This window comes from Blennius ocellaris, assembly GCF_963422515.1.
Source record: "Blennius ocellaris genome assembly, chromosome: 7".
NCBI classification, from domain to species: Eukaryota; Metazoa; Chordata; class Actinopteri; order Blenniiformes; family Blenniidae; genus Blennius; species Blennius ocellaris.
In genome coordinates, this window is record NC_137656.1 from 25,217,116 (window position 1) to 25,225,525 (window position 8,410).

Genomic DNA, 8,410 nt, shown 5'->3' on the forward strand with positions numbered 1-8,410 from the left:
ATCAGTTCATGAAATTATTTTTTCTTTTTTCTTTTTTGTTTCTGGGGGGGGGGGGGGGGGGTGAATTTATGGAGCCTGTTGTACATTTACTACAACAATAACAAAAAAGAACACAACTTCAAAAAGAGCCACGCAACTGTGCTGTAAAGTAAATGGATATGGACACACATCGAATCAAGTCAAAACAAGCCTACCTGTGTAGATAAAACGGATTCAAGACCGTCAAAATACAGTAACTGTACTACTCAGTAGCAGATGTGTTTGTACCTATCACGTGCCTTAACCTTTTCCATGGTAGATAAGTGTGTTTTATATAACTCTGTTCCTCCCCTGCGACTGTCATCTCTCCATTCTCCTTCCTCCCTCTCTCCTGTGTCAGCTTCCCTCTATTTTCCCTCCACTCAGCTCATCACTCCGTTCATCCCCCCGAGCCCGAAGTAGTTTAGACTGTTGGTGGGTTTCTGCCTTGTATTACATTGTATTATAAACTTTTAAAAAGATAGAATCATTGGAGGGGGAAAATGGTTTGATTTCCTAGAGGAGTAAAGTTGTTGACGCTTTCGTAGCGAGCAGAAGCGATGCCACAGTGACAGAATGTATTATGTTAATTTTACTAATACCCAGAGGCAAATATTACGCTTGTTAAACATAACGGAAAAATACTGGTTTGTAGAGTATAAATTTGGTGTGTTTTCAATAAATCATGCCTGGAAATACGGTGTTGCTTGACTCCATGTGTCTTTTTTTGTTTTGTTGGTTTGTCATCTTGTGCAGTAAAGGACCACACAGGGTTGCAGTGGTTAACTCTCTCTCAGCTCTGAATTAGATCAAATGTTTAGAAAATACATGGTGGAAGTAAAGCTCAAAGCTCAGCACATTGATCATTGGTTCGCACTGTTCTTCACAGAAAGAAAGTCAATTTAGTTTGATCCCAAAGACATTTTGTGAGTTTGGGTCTCACAAAAAGACTGGTGATTTAAGTTGGCTTTCCTGATTACAGATAACACATTAGATTGTTCACTGCAGGTGTGGATGTTGTAAAAACATTCCATCCCTCTTGACCCTGTTTAGGGGCCCTGCAGCCAATCCCAGCAAATGCATAAGGTATAGGTGACACCATGGACAGTTGGCCAGGGCATTACGGGGCAGTCGGAGAGAACCACACACACTCATGTTCACACACCTGAGCACCAGAGTCATAACTTGTCTGCGATGAGGCCAGAGCTCTAACCATAATGTAACCATGAGGTCTTGTTCAGATGGATGTTGTGAGAAATGTATACAATTTAGAGGTTCTAGTGATTTCAAAAACATTTCATTGCATACGAATGACAGCCGTTGGCGTTTAAACTAGAAAAAGCCGATCAGAAAATAATTTTGAATTATCCATAGGCATCCTCACCATTTAATTTACAATATCCAAATATTTCAATGTGTGACATCACATGAATTGAAATTTGTGTGTTTGGGGATTATTGCAAGATATTATGAATACAGTTTTAAAAACTGAATGTCCTGAAATTTGAGAAAGTTAATTTAATTCAATCCAGCAATATTCATATAGCACCAAATACAACAAAGTCCTTTCAGGGCACTTTTACAGAGAAAACCCAATTTCCAATAAACATTTTTAAAGGTGAGTAACGTTCCCTAATGCGAGAGACTCTCACTGAATACATTTGTTGATTTTTTTGTTTTGTTTTTATGTAATTATTTATTTGCCTAAGCTCTGATTAAAGCAAATAAGATTTAGCCCTCTTCCAATTTCTGTCTGCAAAAGCAGGGTTTTCAGTGATACTTGTCTCAAAGCTTGTTCAAAGCAAATCAAAGATATTAGAATAGTTGCAAAGTATTCCACGAGAGGTGATTTTTATTTTTTTTAATTATGCGGGTGTGGTTGGGGTGTGTTGCCTCAGATGTCTTGACCTCTTGATGTTGACCATCTGGAATAAACAGCATGTTTCAGAACTAAAACAGAGTTTAAAGCATTAAGTTACTTTATGACAACCTCACATCACATGCAGCCAATGCTGTTTGTACTTTAAAGTGAGCACCAAGAGAAATTTTCATATGGATCTTTTATAAATAATATTGCCAAGACTGTGTAATAATTTCATCACCACCTGACAGGCGAAACTGCTTAAAAACATGCATGTTTACAAGTGTGTGCATGTTTGATTTAGCTTGAATGAATTTAGTCCTTAAAAGAAGGAAGTCAGTGATCATTCATCCATTGAATGGATTGAAATCAGCGAGTCGTCCAGCATCAGTTATGTCTGATGTGTTGGAATGAGAGAAATTCCAGATTTTTAATAGCCATCAGTCTTGATATTTACATTTCTGATAGATTATATGGCATACAAATGACAGAAGTCAGTATGACAATAATTTAGGCTTGAATTCAATTCACAATATTAAACCTTTTTCAATTTCTCTCTCTCGCTCTCTCTCTCTCTCTCTCTCTCTCTCTCTCTCCAAGAGATGTCAGTGGGGAAATCCAAGATGGCGATGTTGCGGGTGCCGCCATACTCGTTTACTGGTTGCCGCCATCTTGTAATACTGCAAGGCGGAAGCATTACCGGAAATTATGCAAATTGATGCACCGGAAGTGACATTCACAGAAGCGACATACAGGAAGTGACGTGAAAGACCGAAAACTTAGAGAAGCCGTCATTGGGTTTTATATATAGCAAATGTATATATATATATATGTCATATATACCTGGTTCAGAGCTGCTATGAGCAGCCAAACCTGTAGGGGACAGTGTAGCGAGAAGCATGAAGCCATGATAGCCAATCAAAATCCTGAAAAAAAACCTCCACATCATGAATTGTGACATAAATCTCCACCTACCGCTCTTTACATGCAAGCAGAGACACAGATTTGATCCAGATCTCCACTGTGGCTGGAGTTTTCAGAAATCGTCACTGAGTTTATGTGTAAATCTGCAACACAAATGCAGAAAAGTAGCACATCATGGAGGCTGTAGTTCATGCTGTCAACCCTTGCTTGACACTGAAAAGTTATGTAGAGTGTAAATCTTAGGAGCCCACTATGCAGAAAAAGATGCAACTGTACTGTACCAACAACTGACCAAAGCTGTACAGGGGACTGGTGAAAGTGGCCTTGACTTTCTTTCTCGTACGAGTTCTAGATCTGCGCAAAAGGTCCTGTTTACATCTGAACATGCTCATTCTGGCCCGAAATATAACAAAGAACTAGAAAATTCCCACAGGAAATTGTATTGTGCCTGGAACACCTGCTGCTGAACAGTGCCCCCGGTTCCTATAGGCCCTATAGAGAACAGATTCAGGGTGGGGGAGACGTTTCTCTCTATGTTGCCTTCATAAACAAGCTGATTGGAAACTTCAGTCAAAGGTTCGACAGCTTCAGTCTTGGGCAGCAGCTCCTCCTGCTAATCCAGAATCCTTTCCTCATCAGAGAAGTCAGAGGATTTTCAAAGGAGGTGACACAGACATTCAAGTGGGCACATGCAGGATCTCTACAGCTTGAGCTCATTGATCTGCAAGCAAATGCTGCATTAAGAGAGAATTTTGAGGCAACTGACCCTGCTACTTTTTGGCTACAGATTGTGTCTGAGAGTGTTTCCTGGTCTGACCAAAGTAGCAATGCACACCTTCGCTATGTTTGGATCAACATACAGCTGTGAGGCAGCTTTTTCCACAATGAACATGATCAAAAACAAACACCGTTCTAGGCTCACCAATGAACATCTTCATATCTGCATGAGAATGGCACTGACTCCATTCCAACCAAGATTTAAGTTCCTGGCAGGGCAGCCACATTCCCATTTCTCTCATTAAGCTAAACAGAATAATTAAATGAGAAAAGATGTTGTTCAATAGTGAGTTTGTTTTTGTTTTTTTTTCCCTTAAAGAGCCTCTTTTTATTTATTGTTTTCTGAAGCTGTAATTTTTTTTACTTGAAAAGTTGGCCTTCATTTTTTTTAGGCGAGGACTTGTTTAATTTAAAAGAAAGATGGCTTATTTGGCTCTGTTTGCACTTTTTTTAATGTATTTTATTCTAAGGTTCCCATTCTCTTTCATCTGAAATAAAAGCTTTACATTTATTTGCCTGGTACAACATTTATTGATGGTAAAAGAGCTCGCTATGCACTCAGTTAAACTTTTCCTGCATTTAAAACTGACAATAAACATTTTTTAAACGAACCATATGAAAATGTGGACATGGGGGAAAGCTATAAGACACAAGCTGGACCTTGGTTCAGACCTTTTACTTGGAGGAAATTCTAATAACTGGACCTCGGTGACTTTTAATTGAATACCCCTGCTATAGGGTACTATGGGATTGGTTCCATAACCCTGAGCCTAGGGTGGGGTCAAAAGTGCTTTGCTAACGCCTGCAATCTACCTGAAAATCACACAGTTTACTCCCGAGGTGTCCCTGACCCAGAATCTGGTCTTATCTCACATGCTCACCTGCTAAGCTAACGAGCCGAGCATTAGCGTCAGCATTAAAATGCATGCTACCTGGGATACTGTGTGTGTGTGTGTGTGTGTGTGTGTGTGTGTGTGTGGGTGTGGGTGTGGGTGTGCATGTCCGTGTGTGACAAATGTCTCAACTTTTTGGTGTGAGGGAGGAAATGGCTCCTCAAAATACATTGGAGCGGATGGGAGGAAATCTTGCGCTTGCTACCAATTAAGTGTTTTTGTGGGAGAACCATGTCTTTCCCAGACAAAAGTCCCCTCATAAGACGCACAAGGCCTGTAGAAATGTTTTGATGTATAATATTATGAGAAAGATGAAGAAATGTGGCCGTGGCGATGAGAGAGATGTGTTTTGTTTTTTTTGTAATCCGGCAGCTTTTGCCATGCTAATGAAAATCTCTCCACTCTAGAGTTTCCAATACACACCCATGTTGAACTGGAAAAACGTGTGAAAACTGTATCAAACTTGAAGGCTCACAGTTTAAAATTGGTGATAGATAGAAAAATTTACATATCTAAATAGATGACAAGAGCAGCAACATTTTAAAAGTTAAATCAATATTGTAGCTAAAAATATGGCGACGTAATGTGGAGTTGAAAAAGGATTTTTTTGGGGGGGATTTTCCTCGGTTCCCATCCACTTTGAATGGGAAATATTTAGCTCTTTTGAAAGTTTTTTTCTTCGGAAATAATTAGTGTTGTCCCTTATCTGAATAGAAGCACACTATTCCCGACTTTTCCACACGTTTTGATGTGCTTTTTGTGTACCTCCTCCAAATGGTGCGGGACTAGTTAAGCTCTGAAATATCAATGGCCGAAAGATGCCTCTTAAAGAGGCAGGCACAAATAACTAGTTTATAGCCAGTGTTCTCAATCCATTATGACAGGCTTGTCAAATGATGACATCAGAACAGAAATAAGAATGTAGTGAGAGAAGTAGTGATGAGTTTCTTTTACATAAAATTGAAACTGCTAAATAAAATTAAAATGAAAGAGCTCAAAATAGTAAAGCCACAATTAAAGCAACTTACAGGGCAGGTTTGAGTAGAGTTGAGAGAAGTGAGTATGAAGATGACCGTTCAACAAAGCTAACTCAAAGCTGAAACCTCAAACAGAGTGTGTTGACGTTTGCGAAGAAAAACAAATTCCAGCTTCTCATCCCTCAGGATCTTCAAAGTTGAATGCGAAACCCGAAGATGACCAACTGTCTCATTCAAACAAGCCAAGTACAAAACGCAAGCTTGTGGCGCAACAATTAGGGAAAAGGTGTCTTGTCTGGTGCAATTTCACTGAATATTTAAAGATCTGCTGTTCTCAAGCTGTTCAATGCTTTCACTTTAGTACAGAAACCTTGTATTCAAGGTTTCTGTTTTTTTTCTTGATTTTCATCCTTTTTAATATTGGATAATAGGAGCTGCATTCAGAATCTGCTGTGTCTGTGTGAGATGGACTGGCTCCGCCCACACATGCCCGTCTTGGGAAGAGGAGGAAGAACTTCCTCTCATGATGCCATGTGCCAGAGCAGAGCTGCCTAATTGTGGGAGGAGTCATTACAGTCGAGAGTTTTTGCTCATGGTAAAGGGAGTAAAACAGGTGCCTTCAGTCAGTAAAAGAGTCAGAACTGGTGTCTGTTTGAGCAGATCTGCTCTGTCGGGGAAATATAGCCATGTTCAAGTCTCGAAGCTTCATGGACCGGTTTTTCAATCTCATCTGAATCTGTGACTCATGAGTGACCACCATGTTTTCTGTCTTCCTCCTTCTTGAAGGCCTGGAGCCAATTCAGAGGGAGCCTCTGAAACAAGAAAGATGAAGTGGCAGCAAAAGACATCACTCTGACTCCGACGACTCTAAACATGCCGATGGGTTTTCACCGGAAAAACGCACCTGCACCGACTTCGTGACCGTCGACTCTCCTCACGACACAAATAACATGAATTTTTCACAGTGGCAGAGATGTGAGGCAGCACCCAGGTGGAGGAGGGCAGAGCCGCGGGCGTGTGGGTCTGGTCCCGGCTACGCAGAGAAAGGCGGAGTGACGAGTCTGGATGGTTACTTTTCTTTTGTTTTGTTTGTTTTTCTTAAGACAGAAGTTGAAGAAAAACAGCTGTTATACCATTAGTTTAGCATGTCGTTAGTTACTTTGTGCTTGGAATTTGTTTACAAACTGCATTGAAATGAATGAAAAGTTTCGGTCGAAGGTCCTGATATGAGGGGGGTGCAGGTCCAGGCCTTGGCGGCTGGGGCCAGATTGTTGCTGAGCCATGGCGCAAACGTTTATTCTGTATACACTTGCTGTGGACATGATTGACCAAGTTGTCCAACTCTCTCTGAACCTATTTCAGCAAGACACTGCAGCTGGAACCACATCTGTAGAGTTCAGCTACTAAACTGATCTGCCTGCTTCATTCATGCAGTGACAATGTGTGGTGCATTAAGCAAAACAAGCTACAAGAATGGAGAGTAACTGTAGTTACTTCAGCAGAAAAGGAGTAAATGTCCATGACAGATCTTCAAAAAAGACCTCTTGACAACTTTAAAAGAATCAAACCATCCATGAATCATGTCATTGTTCTTTATTTTAAACACAAGCACAGGTGATTTTGATAGAGAAAACTCATAAGAGCAAGTGTGGAAAGGAAAAGTCCCTCTAACAGGAAGAAACCTTTTCAGAAACCAGAGTCAGAGGTGGCGTCTTTTCTGCTGAGCGGTTGGGGTGAGAGGACAGAAGAGAGGACAGACAGATAGATAGATAAGAGAGATCCACTCTGTGAAGATCGATCAGGACAGGAGGCTTCAAACCACCTTCAGCTCCATTGTCAGACATCCAGCAGGGAGGTTGAGAGACAGACTACAGGAGAGAGAGAGGCAAATGTTAGTGACATGTAATAGTGGTAAAGAAGTAGTAAATGTTATTACATGTAATAGTGGTAAAGAAGTAGTAAATGTTATTACATGTAATAGTGGTAAAGAAGTAGTAAATGTTATTACATGTAATAGTGGTAAAGAAGTAGTAAATGTTATTACATGTAATAGTGGTAAAGAAGTAGTAAAGAAGCTCAGTTCAGGTCCTCCAGCAGTGTTAACTTCTGGCAGCTTTACTACAAAATGGTCCAGGCTGTCCTGAAGCAGCTCTCACTGTAAACTTTATTAAATAGAAAAGTCTTCATCCTAACCTTAAAAATAGAGACTGTTTCAGCCCCCATAACTGAAACTGGGATCTGGTTCCACATAAGAGGAACCTGAAGGCTCCGCCTCCATTCTACTTTTAGTAAACCTAGGAACCTCCAGTAAGCAGCACTCTGAGAACCAAGTGTTCTTCTGGGGAGATATGGGACTAATAGATCCTTAAGACATGATGGGGCCTGGTTGTTAAGAGCTTTATAGGTTAGAAGAAGGATCACTTTACTCTGTTGGTTTCACTGCAGTGTTTACATTATTTAACTTTATATACTTCTCTTAACTTATTATATTCATAGCGCATTTATGTTACCTCAATTATTTCTATTTTTAGTGTGTGAAATTCTTTTTTAAATGCAGGTGTGAAGAGAAATGTGATTTCAGTTCTCTGTGTGGCACACACAGACATAGACATTTAACTTTATTGACAAACATCTAAGTGATTCTTTGCATTATGTTATACATTTGATTTAAAAAAATTTCTCTCATAACCTTTAATAATTAAAACAAATAATAAAACACAAACACAAAAAACACAGCAGCAAGCACGTTGTATACATCCATTAATACAGTATAATATGATTTCTGAGTGCAGTTCAATGTTGGCACATTCGTCTCTTAACACACCAAAAGTTACTGGAGAAAGTTTTCACAAGGCAAGAAATGACACTTAATACAGCAAAACAAGGAACGAGGATAGAAAGAGCAACTTAAACTTTCATTGCTCCTAACTTAACCACAAAACTACTCCTACTCTCATTAA